Source organism: Lagopus muta, chromosome 2, assembly GCF_023343835.1.
Source record: "Lagopus muta isolate bLagMut1 chromosome 2, bLagMut1 primary, whole genome shotgun sequence".
Taxonomy (NCBI): Eukaryota; Metazoa; Chordata; class Aves; order Galliformes; family Phasianidae; genus Lagopus; species Lagopus muta.
The window spans coordinates 68,101,266-68,121,111 of record NC_064434.1 but is presented as its reverse complement, the minus strand read 5'-3'; positions in this window follow the sequence as shown (position 1 = coordinate 68,121,111).

Here is a 19,846-nt window from a genome sequence, read left to right as displayed (position 1 = left end):
TAGCATGGGCCAGGGATTTTTCACAGTAGGCAATACTGATGAGACTGCTGTTTGGGGAGAAAAGCCTACCTACACGACAGTAAGTTGTGCCACATGTCATTAGGGCCAGAGGAGCCCTGATCTGGTCTATCTGCTAGCACAGATACAATCACTGAGGGCAGAACTGCTTGCAAAATGTCATTATTGCTGTTTTTGTATTCTCAATGAAAAGCTATAGCTACTACTAAAAAAAAGCAAATATAATATACTAAAAACACATTCAGGCACTAATTAAATTGGTGAAAGAATAAAAGAGATTTTTCATGCTGTATAGCAGTCTTCATGCTAAAAATACCTGCCGGAGGCTAAATCAGGTAGTTTACAAACCCACGATTCTCTGACTTTACACGTTTTATTTTCTTGTCAGGCTCTGGAAGGTTGGTTGTTCCCAATATAGGGCAAGCAACATTTAACATCATGGCAATCAGCAGTGATCAAAGCTACTTCAGCTGAAATTTTGTTTTTGTCTAATTTGCCACAGAGCACACTGACTGCACATGATCCTTTCCTCTGAAGAGAGAACTCCTCAGCAAGATGCACAGCATGGAACATGGCAACTTTCTTTGTTGTTTATGATGTCTGCTCTGAGAAGTGGCTCTACTGGCAGAAAAAATGCTGCCAGGGGCTAGAAGAGTTCCTTAAAACGTCAAAGTTATCATTATGCTCCCTTCATCAAAGACTTACTTCAGACAAATCACTAGGAAGCTCACCCTTTCATAAGGATCTTTCCTGTCAGAAGACTCAATTCCTCTCCTCTTCCACACCACAAGTCCCTTCCCATATCTTCACATGATACTCCTGTGACATCCTCCTCACTATGAACCACTGCAGTGCAACAGGAGGAACATCTTAGAAACACTAAGGCAACATTTCCTTCCTCTTTAAGTTGCTCCCTGTGAATTTTAATCACTCTTCAAAGGATCTTCTTGCTATGATGCTTACAGAAAACAAACCAAAACACCACCAGTGCAAAAGTTTGGTGAGCTGAGACAAGCATCTGTCAGGTTACTCTGACTCCACCAAACAGTGTGTTCTTCCAAAGGCCTCCCTTAGGGCAATCTCCTCAGTGCCTGAAGTATTCAGAGTGCTCATAAAAATGCTCCCTACCCCATCAGCAAAGTCCAATGAGATGAGTCTTTTGGGTCAGAGCTTCTCCTAAGGAGTTCTTCTCTGTTCCCCTCTCTGCCCCATTTCCTCTCACGTAATGGTATTTGAATTCCTCAGCAGGCTGCAAATAGAAATCAACAAGAAGGGCAGACAGGGTTGATCAGCTCTGCACACAGCAAGAGGTGCTACTGCAGTCATCAAGAATTATCAGGTGAGTTTCAGCCCTGAGTGAGAGGCAGCAAGGATGGTACTACACAATCAAGTACACAAAGAAAGTTTAATTTCAGCATCACTGAACAGACTCCAAGAAGCAAAATCTGGGAACAGGTAGCACATGGCCTTCAAATCAACCATTTCAGATCTACACCTGTGCTACCCTATGCATCCTTTCTTCTAGAAGAAACATTCTAGCCTTGGGTAAATGATTCCCATTAAGAAAAATGAAGTGATATTGACAGATCACAATCACCTGCAAATCATTTAGAAAAGAGCTCCTTAACACCTCATGTAAAATCATGAAATAAATTCAACATGCTAATTATTCTCTACAAAGATAAGCAACTCGTGTATTCACTTAGGGGTATTCTGTGATATCAGAAGCCACTTTTCTGCATTTTTGGTGACAACACTACAGGCCAGGGAGGCTTTTTATTGACTTGCTTGCTTTCATTTGTCCCAAATAGTCAAAGAATAATTGAAAATAATGCAGCACAGCAGTGACAGAGAGGAGCAATTCTGAAGGCAGATTTTACAGATATTAACATCGATAAGGGTTGTTTGGTAATTTTTCTTCCATGCACTGTACAAACTTTCTTCCATCAAGTGTTTCCAGAGGCAGGCTCCTGGGGCTTGTGTTTGATGTCTTGACTGTAAGTTTAGCAAACGTGTGTGATGGGTTATTTATAAAGGCCTCCTATGTAAATATTGATGAGCCAACTGTTCAACTAATTTACTCAGCATAGATTTACTGCACATGTGAGCCAGAAACATAAAAAACTTGCCAATAAATAAAGTGTCTGGATATGGACAGATACTCTGAATCGTACAAGGTTTGTAGCTGTAGTATCCTAACAGCAGTAGTTATCAGCATGTCAAGACAGCTAATATCAGTGCTTAGTTCATTCTTTCCTACAAGTCTATTTCAAATCTTCCTAAAGTGGGGTTGGTCTCTTCTCACTGGTGACAGGACGAGGGGAAATGGCCCCAAGTTGTGCCAGGGGAAGTTTAGGTGGATATCAGGAAACACTTCATTACAGAAAGGGTTGTTAAGCACTGGAATAGGCTCCCCAGGAAGGTAGTTGAGTCACCATCCCTGAATGTGTTTAAAATCCATTTGGATGTGGTGCTCAGGGACATGATTTAGTGGAGGGTTGTTAAAATTAGGGTAGTATGGTTAGGTTGTGGTTGGACTTGATGATCTTGAAGGCCTTTTCCAACCTGAGCAATTCCATGATTCTATGATTCCTTATACAAGTTTTTAATACAAAACATAAAATATAAACATATTTGATTGTTCACATTATTTACTTTCCCCTAGAAGATTTTCACCTGCTGTGATCCAGGAATGCTCTTTCAAGTTTGCATGCCACTGAACCTTACTTTGTCTCCTAAGGCCACCTGCAAATGGATCATAGTCCACTTGCTTGTATCCTGTCCATAGAAACTAAATATAGCGAGTCATACCCAGAACACGTAGTGCAAAAACCTCTTACTTTAGTCATATAACATCATGAGGCAAATAGAATAGAGAAACAACAACAAAAAAAAGAGTTTGCAACATTAGGAGAAAGCTAAAGAGTTCAACAGAAATGTTTCTTTCATTCAAATTGTCTTACCTGGTTTCTGGCCAGTCACTTTTTCCACTGATGTAGCCTCCAACACACGTTTCTTTCTTTTCTGAAGCAGAATCCCTTTCACTTTCCTTTGTCCTTTTCTTCTGTTTATTTTTTTGTTTGCATGTAGTTATTTATCTGTTTGTTTTCCATAGAAGTCATAGTCTTGGATTTCTACCATACATGCTCCTTCTTTTTTTATGAAAGTTTAAAAGCAAAACAATTCCTCATCTGCCATCATTCCATGGTGCCTCTGACCTTACACAATTTTCTCAGCATTGTTTTGCAGCAAGGTCAAGTGATTTCATGATAAAATAGGCATTTGGCTCCAGTTTCATAACAGCCTGGTGTTAGGACCTAACAAGAACTACTGGAATGCCTCAAACACTTTCTTTTTCCTCTTCTCCTCCCTGTTACCACATTTCATAACTGTCACCACATTTCAGAAACCATATATCAAATGTTAGTATTAATTGCCTACAGGCCTTATTGGGCTTGTAGGCAATTGGAGGGCCATACCATGCTCTGCCCTTACTGTGCCTGGCACTTCACCTTCAGCAGAGTGACACTCTGCATAACAAACCAGAGAGGAAGCCCTGCATTTAACCTGCTTTTTTTTTTTTCCTACATTATCTTTGCCTTTCCTCTACAGTGGCTTGAGCGATCTCACTGTCACACACCGGCTCGTTCTCCCTTCTTCTTTCCTCCCTCCTTCTTTCACATACACGTAACAATCGTTTTATCCTTCCCTTCAATCTATGTACTCTGAACACCTGTCTGCCTTGAGAGTGGCTGCCTTCTGATTTTCCTTATGTGGCAGCTGCTTCCTTATTAGCTTCACCTGGGATAGCAAAGACCTACTCAACAGGCTGGCTACTTTGTAGCATGCAGAAAACTTCCATCCCTTACTTGCCTAGTGCTACACTGGGCAATTTCCCATTGCATTATTTTAATTAGCCTCTTTAACACAACTGCACTAAAGATATTGCAATAACTTTTGTCTAGAGATTCAGGAAATGCATTACATTTACTTTGGTGGAGACTTCAGCTTATCACAACAAAGTCAAATCCTTTGTGTCTTCATTGCATTAGCCCTGCTAGTGAGAGCTGAGCATTAAAACCTCAAACAAATAACAGTTTAATACATTACATAACAGGAAAGCAGGCAATGCCAAGATATAAAAGGCAGAACTGCAATTTTATTACTGAGCAAGACTTTCTCTTTTTTAACTGAATTCTGATGATTGTTCCATTAAAAAAAAAATAATACAATCAGCTAGACCAAAGGGTATATGTCGTCTGAGTTAGAAGATTAAATGTAAATGCTGAATGGCAGAACCTTAAAACCTAAATACGATATTGTCAGAAGACTTAGTTGCTGTTGTGCTCTTACTTGTTCTGGGCTTAGGAGGCAAAAAGTCACTTATCATGTAAATTAATATAAAATGTCCTATTGACCATGTGTTTGAAAATCAGCTTAGTCTCATCCATTTTAAAAGCTCAAGTCTTGAATATTTTTTCTGATTGCAAATTTATTGCTTGTTCCCAATTGCCAAAATTTTCTGCTGAGAAGTGTAACAGACCTTGGTATAAACATAGCAAGAAAAGGGGAAGATTTATCCAAATTAACTGAGATTTTATTGGCTTAGAAATTTGGGGCTTAAAACACAGCTAAAATTCACTATACTGCAGCCAAATAATAAATTTGCTATCAGCAATTGGTATCTCCAGAGTACATTAGTAGTATTTAAAAAAAGCGTAGGGCTTGCTTTACTAGAAGAAAAGGTATTGTTAGTAGGAAATAATTAGTCACATCTTCATCAGTTAAAATGTCTACAGAGCCTAGGCACCTGTAGATTTTACTCTTAGGCAGGTACTTAAAGTAAGCATTGTGTCTCAAACAGGTAGGATATACTAGACACCCAACTGATCTTGAGAAAACAAGTGAGTTAATCTATAGTCAAATTAACACCTTCCTGCAGTGAAAACAAATCCTAAGTATGAGACAGTAGTGATAGGATAAAAAATTCTCAGCTTTGCCTGGGGAACCCCTCTGAATTTATATTGGCTGACATGAGCTGATTCACCTAGATTGCAGAGAAAGTTTATTTCCCACTCTCCTTTGAGCTCACCCTTGTCAGAGGCCTACTCTTGAATGGTTCCCAACCTCACAGTGGAGCAGTATTGCCCCTGGCCTTATCCATAGGTGGAGGGTTCACAGCAGCAGAGTACAAAGGTAGAATCAAACCAATTGTATTTATTTTATCGATAAATAGTGGATAGTGTCTCAGAAGAGGTGTTAAGTTGTATAGATTTCATTTCTATAATGGCAAACTCCTTCTGTTTTGATCCATAAATATCTGACATTGATCTGCAGAAATTAAGCAAGGATGCTGGTTCGGTAGATGGGATAACATCATGTTTTCAAACTACAATCTTGTTTCCTCTTGGTCTTCTCCCAGACAGGGCATACACTAAGCCTCTGCGTTGTTAAGCTATGCTTGGCACTCTGGCAAGCAAGCCAGCCAGACACCAGGAGAAATTCCTATTTTTAGTTTGCCTTCTTAAAAAGAGACAGCCACACTGACATAAATAAGCACAAATATTTCCAGAAGGCTGCATTTCCAGGATTTCTTTCCCGAATGCAAATAGCAGCAAGCTATTATTCAGTCAATGAGCAAACAAGAACACCCACAACCATTTGGTTGAAGCAGCTCCCTGCCACCATCGTGCAGCACATGCTCAAAATGACGGCTGTGCTCAGTGACGTACATGCATAGTGAAAGAGAAGAAAGACATCAGGCTGCACCTCCCCTCCTGGCGATCAGTCAGGAGGGCTGTGGGTATCTCCCTCCTGACACTTTGCTAAATTGAGCAAATTTGCTAATTGGAATTTTGCTTGCTGGAAGAGACATAGGAAGGAAGAGAGTTAGAAAATTCTTCTGCATCTCCAGTGAGCCAGAAATTTTCCTAGAAGACTTTATGCCACATACTCTGCTTTATAGCAGATATTTAAAAAAGAAACAAGAACAACAAAAAAACTAACAAACACCCTATGTAACAAGTACAATCAAATCCAGTACAGTAAAAGTACACGTGGAGAAACTATTCCACAGATGCAAATTAATATGCATTCTTTGGCACACTTTAAGTTTTGTGAGAAGGGAAGAAAATTAATTCCAGAAATGTGAAACTATATTTATTGTGATCACCAAATATGTTGTAATCAGCTAATGTCAGTCCAGTCTATCCCAGTGCACATGTTTTGGCAGTGTGGCTTTTGTTCCTCACAGAAGGACAGGATAACAGAAAACTCTTATCTGGGAAATAAAGAGCAGAAGGAGCCAATACTTGTGTCTGACAGGAATTTCTGCAGCAGCAGAGAGAGCCTCATTAGAATTTTTCCCATGACACACCACAAAAGATGGCTGGAGAAAACAAAGTGAGATGCTGGAGCTCAGTATATTTCTTTGTCCTTGAGAAGCCCAGTCCTGCTGAATCTCACGGGCTAATGCATGCATAATTTGGGGCAGCTGATTAAGTTTATTGTGTCCCTGACTAAATCGGGAAGAGGGAGGGAGGGAAGGAGAGAAGAAACAAAGTTGGCTTTAATTAAAGCTTTGCAATTGTCTTTAATATTTACATAATGTAATATCATATTTGCCCCTGATTGGAGACTTAAGATAACAGAAGAAAATGACACATTTGAAATCCCCAGCTGAAGAGAAAAAAAAAAAAAAAAAGCACTTCCCTTCCCCCACCATCCCCCCAAACCAAATCAAAAGCTCTTGAACAGGAACTGCATGGGGGCTCGGCAAAATGGCAAGCCCCACAGTGGGCTCGTGTGGGCTCTGCAAACCCTGCTAGGCCACGGGTGGGCAGCTGCACCTCAGAGGTAGTGCTGCCTGCTGGCCTCACACAGGGAGCACGCTGGAGAGGACTGCTGTGCCTTGTGCCCCTTCAGATCCAAGAGAATATTTGCCTGGGAAAGGAGGCCACGAGCTGCTTGGAAGGAAAAGGAGCATAAACCTTTCCTCACAGCCACACTAGATCACAGATCTGTTGCTTTAGCACACAGGCTTGTAACCATTTGTGGATGGAGCATGGGCAGCTCCCAAAGAGGTGTTTTAAGCATCTGTGTGAGGTCCCTCTGGATTTGAGATGGTGGATGTTTTGTTGGTAGTTACATGCAAAAGCAGGTTCTGTTCTGATCCCAGTGCTGCTGCAAACACTTGGAAGGAAGAACATTTACTGCACTCTTCACTGTGGAAAACTGTTCTGTATTCTCTGAATTGCCTGATAGAAACAATAAATAAACACAATTACTATCTTTTTGTGAAAAGAAGTAATATCAAGGTTGCTGCCAATAAAGAGAATTTCAGCAACTGGGAGCAATAATAAAGTTTCCATGACACTGGACATGCCCCTTCACTTTGTAACATGCCACAGAGTCACGTAAACATAAGGTTTTGTCTGCATGTTTTTCCTCAGACACATAAGATCTGTATATAACAGAACCACAACTGGATCAATGAGTGCAGATTGTACAGGTCCAGTTTGTATCCTCAAGATCTTTCACAGGTCCCTGATAAGAAAATGCTGATTTATTTTTGTGATCTAGTCTTAGAAAAGTCATCATTGAAACCTTGCTACAGAAGTTTTCCTAACAACCATAGAAAATCATCTTTTCATAAGCTCAAAAAGTACGTAATTCACATTTAATTGTCATAGAAGGCACTGCAGTAAGCCTGTCTTCTTAATCCACTATGGAATGACTCCAAATAGGTCTCTTGTAACTCTCAAGCCACTGCACACTTTTGCTTTAGCAGTTGATTGCAGCTGAGCTGCTGCTAATCTATTAAGAGTTTTTCTTTCACTATCTGGAGCCAGGCAATAGATGAGATGTTTGGTCCCTAATGAAAAGGGGCACACTTCTGTACTCTTTTCAGCTCTCCCACCAGTTTCCTCAAGAGCAGTCACATGATGTAGGTCAAAAGTATCAGGGTGCTGCATCCTCACATCTGCTTCCTTTGCAGTGACAAGATCCTGGTGTCTCCACGTTAGCAGTTTTTGGTCATCTTGTGCTGAAGAGCCAACAAGCAAGATGTGGAGGCTGAGGAGAGGGTTGATCCATCACAACAGCCACCACCTTTGTTCTCCTGGCAGAGAGCCTATGCAATGCCTTTTTTTGTTGGATTGCTGATTATAGCAATTTTTCTATAAATGGTATGCAAACAATAGCAATGAAGCAGCCAGAACATACAAAATGCACCTGTTATTATCAACCATTGTTGGAGCACTAGGATTAAAGTACAGTAATCTAATTTACTTTTCAGCACTAACTTAATTTTTCATATGGACATCAGCATGACTACTTACAGACTTTGATTTTATGTTTTGTATTGTTTTGGTTTAATTTTCCAAGCAATGCAGCACAGATAAACAAAACAAAACAAAGCAACAACAAAAAAAGTGTATGTCCCTCCCTTCAGAGCACAGCTATGACTCATGAATTTTGTGCGTTGACTTGGAAATATGGTGCTGCATCATTCTCACTATGTAATAGCAATAACATACAGAAACCATGCTGATGCTCTAGGCACTAAATAACCTATTTACTGGCAGGGAGTGCTTATATGTACAGTGTTTTCACCAGCTCCTGAATCAGAATACAGTAGGGACTACTAGCAGACTTGGGAACTACTTCCATGTTTATAATACTGGTCCATTCCTTCATGTATATTATTTTCTCTTCAATATAAAAATGAATGCTTAAAGTGCACTGCCATCATTAGATACATAATACATCATGAGATGCCTGGGAAACCATTTAAAACATCCTTCAAGATCCTGTACTATGATCACTGTGACAGTATTCAAAACAGTCCAGTTGCTCATACCAGCAAGAACTTTCTTTCAACAACCATAGACCTTGTAGAAACAAATGCTGATAGAAAAAGATACATTTTCCAAGACACCAATATTGCTGAAATTCAAGAACCAAACAATGCTTTTTCTTTTTCCATTATTCCACGTGAAATAGTCAGGCTTAGGCTTTTCTCCACGTGGTCACCTTTTTGCTTCTGACATAATCTGACATGACTGGAATATGAAAAATATTTCATGATAAAACCTAAGTGGGGCACAGAGAGCAGTGTGGAAAGAGCACTTCTATCCCAAACTACACTATTGAGTTTGGAAAAGAAAGCCGTATAATTTCAAGCATCAGCATGTGCAGGTGCTTTATTCCAGGCCAGGGTATCAACTCAATTTTGCGAAGGAAAAGGATAATGACAGGAAGAAACTGCACTGTAGATAAGAGCCAAACTGTCAGTGGGACGGAATATTTTTTACCTCCTTGTTGTGGCAAGTTGTTTCATCCTAGCTGTTTGTACATGGATTGCATTTCCAGCCAAATAAAAGTTATGTAGGAATAAGGCAGCTGAATGGGTATTTTTCTTTAGATCTCTTTTCTATTTAGATGATGTTTCAAAGTGAAGATGAGTGTGAAGAACTGGTTGAGGTAGAATCTCTTGCTGTAACTCACCATCTGCCAATGCACAGCGCATTACAACATTTACTGGCTTTACTTAACTGTTAATGAAAAACTACCATCAACAGCTGCCATCACTCCCACTACAGATTGTAATAAATAATAGTTTGTTTGGCTCACATAGCTCTTTCTCATGTTCTACAGAAATAAGACCTAGAGAGTTTGTGAAGATTCAGAGGAACCAGAGTCAAGAAAAGATGGTTAGAACTCTGTGATCAGTTTGACCGATTGGAATTTTGTTTCGCTCAGTCTTGACAACCATTTAAAAATATGCATATGTTGATAAATAGTTTTTCCCCAGGGTCTTTTGCATTGATTGCAGTGGGAACAGGGATAAACCATTGGCCTATTACAGAAAATCCACTGGTCTGTTAAAAATTTAACCATTTGTAGTTGCCTATGCACTCAATCTCAAGACTCCAGATTTTTTCCTTGTTTTGATGGCTGTTTTTGTTTTGTTTTATTTTCAGAAATCAGGTATGTTTTACCTCTATCTTTTAAGAAATCATGTGATTCTTCATCTTGAGGGTTTATTGATTAGACTTTCAAAAAACCTCTCCTTCTCTTCATGCATTTCAAAGAAATCAAGCATTCTCCAAAATGTTTAGTGGAAGTTCAGCTGACCTAGATCAGTTTGGCTAGACTGAGGAAATCCAACTTTAGAAAATTTTTCTGCAAACATCTGCTTGTGGGCACTGTTTTTAATCCTGAACTGGAATGTTTTGTTATTCACACTTAGAAAAGTAACACAAGCAAGTTGCATGTAAAATCACTGTAAGATTAGCAGTACAGACACATTCACAGCTCAACATCTCCTCCAAGTGAAAAAACCCACCCATGTTATTCACTGATCAGTGTAAAGAGGAACAACAGGAACAGGAACAACCAGTTGCAAAGTAACATGCATGTAAGCATAAATCCCAATAGAGATATAGATGCAGAAAGCATGGAGCTGTCTGGCACCTTAAGTAGGAACACACTGTGTCTTATTCAGACTTCACTCAGACCTTCTTTAACTAAGAACTGTTGAGAGAAGTACACTACAAATTCATCTAGTAAATGGCCAACCTAAGAATAGGTTGAAATACACAGAAAATTAGTTATTCTCAGGTCTATCTCAGGTGGCTATTTTGGGACTCATCTTGTTTTCTTTACCTATCAAGCATATTTCTATATCAAATACATTTCCACTTTCTTCTTTGAAAAATCCACAGCAAGTATTTCCAAACAATTAGCTATATCTAGAAGTAGAAAAAAAAAAAATAAAAAAGATTTTCCATCTTGATTTTCATGATTCTTGACACTACAAGAGAAGAGTAATAGCTAAATAGAAGAGGATTGAGCAGATGAACAATTTTATTGAAGGAGGGAAGATTTAGGTTGGATGTTAGGGGGAAGTTCTTTACTAGGAGAGTGGTTAGGCCCTGGAACGGGCTGCCCAGGGAGGTTGTGGATGCCCCGTCCTTGGACGTGTTTAAGGCCAGGTTGGACGGGGTCCTGGGCAACCTGATCTGAATATGTATGTTGGTGGCCCTGCTAGGCAGGGGGGTTGGAACTACATGATCCTTGGGGTCCCTTCCAACCCGAGTGATTCTGTGATTCTGTGATTTTAGTGTATGCAAGACTGGCAAGACCAATCCTGGACTACCATAGAGAAATGTGTTATCTAAGTTGTGAAAAAGATACTTAAAATTGAAAGATAGGCAAAAAGGAGAGAGAAACATTTTCCATGGCCAGAGAAAATGTGCTACAGTGGGAGAACAAAGGAGTTCAGACTGCTTAGAACAAGGAAGTCAAGATAAAGTGACAAAATATACACACAGAAATGCTTTCCCAGAGATTAAAAAAAAAAAAAAAAAAAAAAAAAGCAGCTAGCAAAACTGTAGACTGAATAGCCAAACACTGAATTTACACCATTTCAAAGGTAAAAGTGAACATTGTTTCCTCTCCTTCCTCTTACTGGGCTCATCCCTATTCCCTCTAGCAAGAGAGATTAACTCATGGAATAACTACCAACAGCAATGGGGACTCATCCTCATTTGACATTCTCAAGCCAGGATCAAATTTGTATTAGACAAGCAGAAGTTAGTAAAATCAGTACACAAATATCTGGATGAATTTGATGGCTTTAAGTGAGAGGAAGTCAAAACAAGGATTTGTGGTCCTTTTCTAACCCACATTAGACATATTTACATATAATTAACTTGAAATGTTAAAAATAAAACGTGAAAGTAATGTACAATAAACCTTCTGATAATTTTGACAGATGTAAGCACCAACTATTCCTTGCACATCAAAGATATTTATGGTCGCTGCTCCTCATAATGTAATGCTCTGGTGCTCTTTCCAAATATCCTCCCTATGGCAGTGTAAGGGGTTTCCAATACTTAGTACAGGAAACAAGCCTAGTTCCCACAATTACAATGCTGTCTCCAGTTCATTTGTTAACCTTCACCTGCTCAACTGAGCTTGAGATACTCTTGGACACAAAGAACATGGGGATCCTATTCCTACCTCTTCCAGCACTCTCTTCAACCAGGTGCAGTGTATCTGTCCTGGCTTTATTCTTCTCATATTTGTGAAAAATGGAGGAAGGAACATCTTCTCATCATAGCAATATGCAGAAACTCAAGTGAAGGTCAATATCTAGTTGTCACACACTTATTTCTTTTTTCAGTATCTGCCCATACAAAGAAAACATAATAAAAAAATAAAAGAGAGAGAGAGGGGGGAAGAGAGAGAAGAAATCTGAGTGCTGAATATCTTAAACTTCCTAACTAGGAACAGGAAAATTACCTATTTGGAATTCCTAGGCACAGCTTTGAAACTTGGTTCTCACATGGGTATAAGAATTACATCTCTAATGCTCCTCAAAGAATCCATTTTATTTTCTTGGAGCTGTATTCGGTCACTTCTGAGATGATATGGATATGACTACTACATAAGAATCAGGGCAGACCATTTGGTTGAATACACGAAATGCTTCATGTAATGCAGTCCCAGATTCACAGCTGGGTCACATCTTCCCACAGCATTAAGGAAATTTCTTATTTCTGTGAAGTTGCTTTGAGTGAAAGCACCCACTCATTTGCTTTCACAACACTATGGCTGAGAAGCATCATTCTAGAACTGCAGCCACCATCTGCATGCTCCCCCGAATGCTTGTGAGCTCAGATTTCAGATTTGTAAACAGTTGGACCCCAAGTTATCTAACATAAAATGGGCTCTTTCAAATGATATATTTGAAGCGTCACTTATTACTAGAAAGGCTATCGACACCTGTCTTTCCTCAGTATTTCAGTTTTAGATTTGGCATCAGAATTGCCAGAGCATGTCACAGCAATTCGGATGACTAATGCATTAAGGTATTTTTGTGGCAGAGAACTGGAATACTTCCCACAATTCCTCTTTTGTCTTCTCAACAGAGACAGATTATCTCTTCCTTCGTCATTTCCCATTAAGTTCCTAAAATCACAATCAAATCACAATGTCCAAAGATGTAAAGGGCTACATAGCATACTCTCTCCTCCCTAAACTGGCCACTTCTGGGAGTTTATGAACCAGGATTCCACTTATAGCTATGAGGCTATTTGAGGTCCCAAGACCAGCGCTGATTTTGCTGTTCAGCTGCAAAACAAGAAACTGAGGGAAGAGAAGTCTCACAGCTCAGAGGCTGGTGTGTAAGGACCATGATGGTATCCCAAGGGCCCTTTGGGCTTGCACTCTGCAGAACAAGTGGCTTCTGAGATTTCTGCACTCCAAGAGAAATGCCCAGATTCCTATGCGGTAGTCATATCCATGTCATCTCAGAAGTGGTAAGTACAGCTCCAAGAAAATAAATGAGATTCCTAAAAGGCAACAGAGACGTATTTTTTTACCCATGTAAGAATCAAGCTTCAAAGTTGTGCCTAGGAATTCCAAACAGCCAAAATCCTCTCGCTGATGACCTTTGAAGAAAAGGCATGTGTAAGTTGTCCTGTCCCTCAGCCGTCTTAAACTCAGCACAACCTTTCATTTGGTATTAGCTGTACATGAAGCACCCAAATCAATGACCATTTCAATTGCCTGAGGACTTGTCCCTCTCTGCAAGGCAGCTTAGTTCCCACAACTCTTCTCAAGCTGAATGCCTGCACTAACCTCACAGCAGAACCTCTACAGGCTAGGGTGCTGCAACCTCCCAGATGTAGAGGGGGGCACAGGCATTGTAGGCTGACATACTTTGGACACAGTGGTATCTCCATTTGATATAAATCTGGAGAAAATCAATTTAAGATAATACATTTTTCTTTCTCTGCAAAGACAATGGAAATGGAAATAGTAAGTGGAATAATAAATAGCAGAGTACTAACTAATGCTATTTAACTAAAAAATGTGCGCTTCGTAATACAGTGATTGATGTTTTTATTAGCAACTTCAAACAAATATTCCCCTCTTACTTTGATCAAGAGCTTCAAAATATTATTTTGGATTCTCTCTGTTTTAATTATAATGCACTTTGCACTTCTCTAGCAGTTTTCATCTGAAATCTTAAATTACTTTGCAAGCATGAATTCATTAAACCTTACAATGCCCCTCCGAGGAAGCTGTTTAATTAATACACCCAGGTTATGTTGGGAAAATTAAGGCACACAGATAGTAAGTACTTTTCCCAAAGTCACAGAGTAAATCATTGAAAAGAACACGAAGAGAATTCAAGGACCACATGCTACTAGGCCACATGGAGATGAAGGTGGAAAGGAATCTGTAAAGGTAACACAGAGCTTCCAGGTTCCCACCGATCAGAAAACAGTACAGGGTCTCCTACTTCCCTGGAGCCAGACCTTGGACTCCTGTGTCAGCTCTGATTGCTTCAACCAATTTGGGGTCAAAGATGCTTGGGATAAATGTAGTATGGCATCACTGAGGAGGTGGCTCTGTCCAGAGGAGAATGGGGCTAAGTGACAATAGGAATGAATTTGACTGCCAGAGCAGACACACTGCCACTGCATGATCATCCAGTATGGTGATATGTTTCAGGGATATCTCTTCAGCTCAGAGCTCTTTGCATTTCAAGAATGGAGCTCTGCAAGCCAGGTAGTAACGCAGGTAGCAGTGCCCAACCAGCATCACAAGAGCTGCATGTGTGGAGCCAATCTGGTGCATGCAGCTGAGATATCCTGCACGCACAACTCTGGTTAAGATGAATGGGTCATAAAGGCCTGATATCATCTCAAACACTGTCCTCTAAATGCTTCAAGAATAATTGCAACCATGTTAACAAGGCACCAAGTGCTTTCAGGGTTGGACTCATTTTCATTTTTTGAATCCTATTTTGAATAAAAATCATGTATTTACCTCATCCCAAACCTCCCCCTCCTTTTTTTTTTTTCCTCCCAATTTTCCTCTTAAATGCTATAGAAATTGCTTTCCTGGGACATGAAAACTAATGTATGCAAATTGTTACACAGCATTACTACTGCTGTGGTGCCACTATATTGCTGAGATAGTTAATTATCGGGATAATGCAGTTTGTCTGTTCTCTATACCCTTGTGCTGCTCCTAACAGGAAACAAAGGAAACGACATCAGACAGACAAAAAGGGAGAGAATTCAGTCCCCTATTAATAACTGCCATAAAGGAAATCAGGATTAAAGGCCACTTGCAGCAAACACAGCACACAGCTTTGAATGGCACAGATGCCAAAGAGGGTCTTGGAACTGAGTCTGCACCTGGTCATATTATTCACCAAGAGGTGACCCTTGAGACCCTTCCTTAATTTACACTGAATTACTTCTGTGCCAAAAGGAATTTCACAGAAATAAGATCTAAGAGAAAAGCAAGGTCAGTGGCAAGAGGGTTGCTTGGATTTGCACTACTCCTCCAGTCTCGGTTCCGCCACTTCTGTCCAGTCATCACAATAGCAGGTGAGTTACACTGCTGTTGCCAGACAGTATTCTGGGATTTACCTCAGAGATGAAATTCTACTTTTGTGGTGCCTTCCACCAGGACAATACATTCTCTGCAGCTGTGAGAAACAATGTCCTCACAAGAGGTAAGTGATTCTGTAATCACCAGGCTTTTCATACTCATAGCAATCACTGATGACTTTTCTGAAAGCCTGTGACAGAGGGGGGTCCTGAATTAAAATGACACGATTTGGCCTCAGGAAGCATACAGAGACTTAGCAAAATAAAAAAAAAAATATCAAGAAATCTTCTAGATTATAATGATCACATCATGTTCAGAGCTGTTCAGTGGGATTTAATAGCAGCTTTAAAAGAAGGTTAAAATTGCCATATTGAACACACAAGTGTTTACTGTCCTTAAAGATTTTTTTAATTATTTTTAATTTGTTTCTATTGATACCATATAATCTCTTTCTGATTGCATTTGTGCTGCCTCTCCCAGGTTCTATAGGATGCATCCACAAAGGGGGGCTGTCCCTATAGATAACATCTATTAAGAGGGTCAGCTGGTTTGAAAGAAAGAGAAAGAGATAATGAGAAAATTCAGCTCTCACCATGTGGGTAGGCAATAATTCCCCACCGTCAGTTATCTCCAGCCAATAACACTAAGTGGCGATGAGGTAATGCTTGCATTTGGCACCCTATGGCAGTGCTTGAGTAGTTTGCAATTCCTGCTAAACCAGACAAAACCGTGAGGCTTCTCTGTTGTGCTCTGTTGTGGTACAAATGAGCATGTGAATTCAGATCTTCAGTTATGGAGAAGGGGGTGGCAGAGAAGTGTATCAGTGCTCCAAGTCCTCTCCCCTCCCTCTTTTGTAACACATAAGCAAGCCTGAAGTGTTTTGTGCACACAAGTTAGAGGCGATCTAAATGGGTGTTTTGACTCCAGATGCTGGTAAATCCCAGGATGGGTTCTGCAGGCTTTCAGGTTTATTTAGAAAACTGCCCTTAACGTATACTCACATATCACCTTACTCTTCTCTCATCAGCCTAGTGCAACCAGGGAACGAAAAAAAGATTTTGAGACTCAGTATTTAAAACACAGCAGTGGGATAAAGGACCAGAGACATGGCTTTGTTTTCCTCTCCTGGTGTTTCCTGTGTGCATTTCAGTCACACCTATAAATTGTCTTTGACATAAGGACCAGCTTCTCCTGTCAGGGCCAGCGGGACAGCAATCAGTAGGTTGGGGCCCCTCCAACAACCCAGCATTGTCAACTATAGACCTTTAAAACAGCCATGTTTTATTGGCAGCACCTTGAGAGGGAGAGGATGACTCCTTTACCCAAACCCAGATCCAGGGTTTACCAGGCAGGAGAGGAGCCTTGTTACTGAGTGCATATGATGGCAAGTCACAGTGAGGAAAAGAATGGCCATGCACATCAAGCCCAGTTCAAATATCAAAGGAGTCTTTCTGCATGCACCCAGAGCACAAGCTAGCTTGGTTACATTTCCAAGTTGCTCTCCTGACTGCAGGAGCAATTTAAAATGGATTAACCGCCCTCTGTACTTGCACGTCACCGGCCAGATAATTATCCTCGGCTGGCCGAACATTTTTAAGTGCTTATTTTTCTGCTAGAAAAAGTATATCTCCTTTCAATCAAGCACAATTACCCCAGCCATCTCTTTTAATTGTTGTCTTTCCAGAAGATATACTCCTTAGGGGCTTTCTTGCCAATACCAGCGGACATTTTATTAGGGAATTACATTGAGCTGATGGAGCTGGTGGCCATCTTCCATCAGCAGCAAGCCAGTGTTAAAACTGTAAGGACACAGATACCAGGATATCTTGTGGACATAGGGGGGGTGGGACAGAAATGGAAACCTAGGCACACACGTGAGTAGTAGTTGTGCCTCTTGAATTAGAGCCAAATCTTCACTGTCAACCAGCTGGGAGAGTCCAGATGGAGCCTCTGGGGCTGGGAACCATGAAGATGTGACTTATTTTTGAGATATCTTCCAATTTTAATTGCTGAAATAGCCCCTTTTCTCAACAGGACTTACAGTGGGAGACCAAAGATGCACAACTTGGCTGTTTCTCTAATAAAAATTCACCCTGACAAGAGCAGTGGGAAATCAAAATCCATAGCCATTTACACAGGTCTCAGCTTCAGACCAGTCAGGAAGAAACAAAAGGAGAAATGGGAGCATGTTCTCTATTTGCAGCACATCTGCTTTAGTGGACCAAGAAACACAGATGTAATTACAGTGAGAAGAATGGGGTGAACATAAGGAAATCCCATCCAAAATGTAGAATCAATGACCCTTCTCCATAAAAGCAGAAGGCACACTGATTTTGTACAGCATGTCAGAAGATTCAAACACAAGACATAAGAGCCTTTATAAAGAACACAATCAAAAACAAACAACCCTAGCTCTATTATATTCAATTAACTTTGAAAAATGATTTAGAATTCTTTTTTTTTTTTAAATCATACATACTTTACAGTAGGCATTTTTATATCTGTATTGTCTCTATTGTAATAGCCAGTAGAAAAAAAATGTCATTATTTGCACAAGGGTGTCTCCTTTTCTTCCCTTGCTCCCTAGCCACTAGAAAAGGCATTTTGAACACATTTCCTCATTTCCTTCCACAGCAGTTGCAGCATGAACGTAGCACTATCTTGACAACGACAACTTGCTGTAACTCCACAACACAAAACTCCACACATAAAGATGTGATGAGGATGCTCTTCAAGATGTTCATGGTTATTTAAGTAGCATCATTCCATACTGGTGAGAATAACCTGTCCATCTACTCCTTATGGCCCTATTATACTATAAGATTCTGCCTTTGTCTGAATACTGTATCTGCAGATGCTGCCAGTTAGTAATTGAGGGCAACCGTAGCCTGTTTGAGCTCATAAGGAGCTCCCTGAAAGACAGCAGCTACTAGAGAGTATAAGAGCTACAACTGCCTTGATGCAGAAGGACAGTGGAAAATTTGATATACAAAAGAGCATCCTCATGGCTAAAAACACAACTTGATGCTAAGCAGCACAGTTTCCAGAAACGGAACTATAGAGGAGTTGAAGAGCTGTGTGCAGGCAAGGGTTGGCATAGGAAAGAATCACCAACATTTTTTAAAAAGGGGATTATCATGCCCTCTCCCTGGAAACATTCAAGGCCAGGCTGTATGGGGCTTTGAGCAACCTGACTTAGAGGGAGGTGTCCCTGCCTATAGCAGGGGGTTGGAACTAGATGATCTTAAACATCCCTTCCAACCCAAACCCTTCTATGATGCCATTAACAGGGTAGTAAGGGTATCACAGTGAGAAGGAGGAATAACATAGCTAATTCTAGATGTCAGGTGCTTGGTGCATGAATGCAAGGATGCCGTATTGCCTTCCCCCTACACCCTGTGAAAAGAATCTCTCCCACTTGACATGGTCCCACATCTGCTATGTGAGGTGGGAACAGACATCTCAGCTCCATCACAACAGCAATCAACAACAGCTCTCCAAATAGTGTTCTAGAGTGTTATAATTTCAAACTGAGCTACAAGAGAACCTAAGCACTTTATTTCTATGTTTACAGCATAGTATCCTGTTGTCCTTATTTTATATAATTTCTTTTGCCACTGTTAAGAATATTTTATCTTTCTCCTTACCCCTTCAGCCTTCAAGTGCTAATTTAAACAAAACCCTTCAGAGTCTGTTCATTAAGTACTAAACTAAGTGTGTGCCTTTCCCTCAGCAAAACAACCTAATTTCTGAGATCTTTGCTCTGCAGGTGATTCTTGTGTCCTTGAAAGATGAGGAGATAACACTATGAGAAAAACTAACAAGCAACAAGGGGAAACTTGGTGACCACAGAAACTGGACATCTGTAATGAGATACAAACTGAAAATGAGACAGCACTAACATCACGTTCTTCTATACACAGAGACAACATCATTTACCCTGCCTAATGAGCAATGTCACAAAAATGGCAGGAACTGAGATTCAGCTGCTCAGCACGATCTCTAGGGCAAGCTGAACCAATAGATAAGCTTCATCTGGAGGAGGGTGAACATGCTCAGCAATAACAACAGAAGGAGCCCACAGTTACATGAAGGGGAAAAAAACCCACAAAGTGCATTTATTTAAAGGGACACAGACAGTCTTTCAAAATTCTTAAAGTAACTGTCTCTTCACTATTTTTACAAGTCACTTCATGGAAGACAGATCAGAGTATAGTTTCTTAATAACATCTCTGCTCCTCACTGCAAAACTTGCTTAGCATTCCACATTGCTTGCTGGGCTGTGTAAGTACTGATCGTCTCATGATCAGGGTTTACATTTGTGTTTTGCAGCAGCTGGCAAGATACAACAATTACATGCATCTTCCTACTTTTATATTACTGAGCTGCACATCTATGGCAGCTTTCA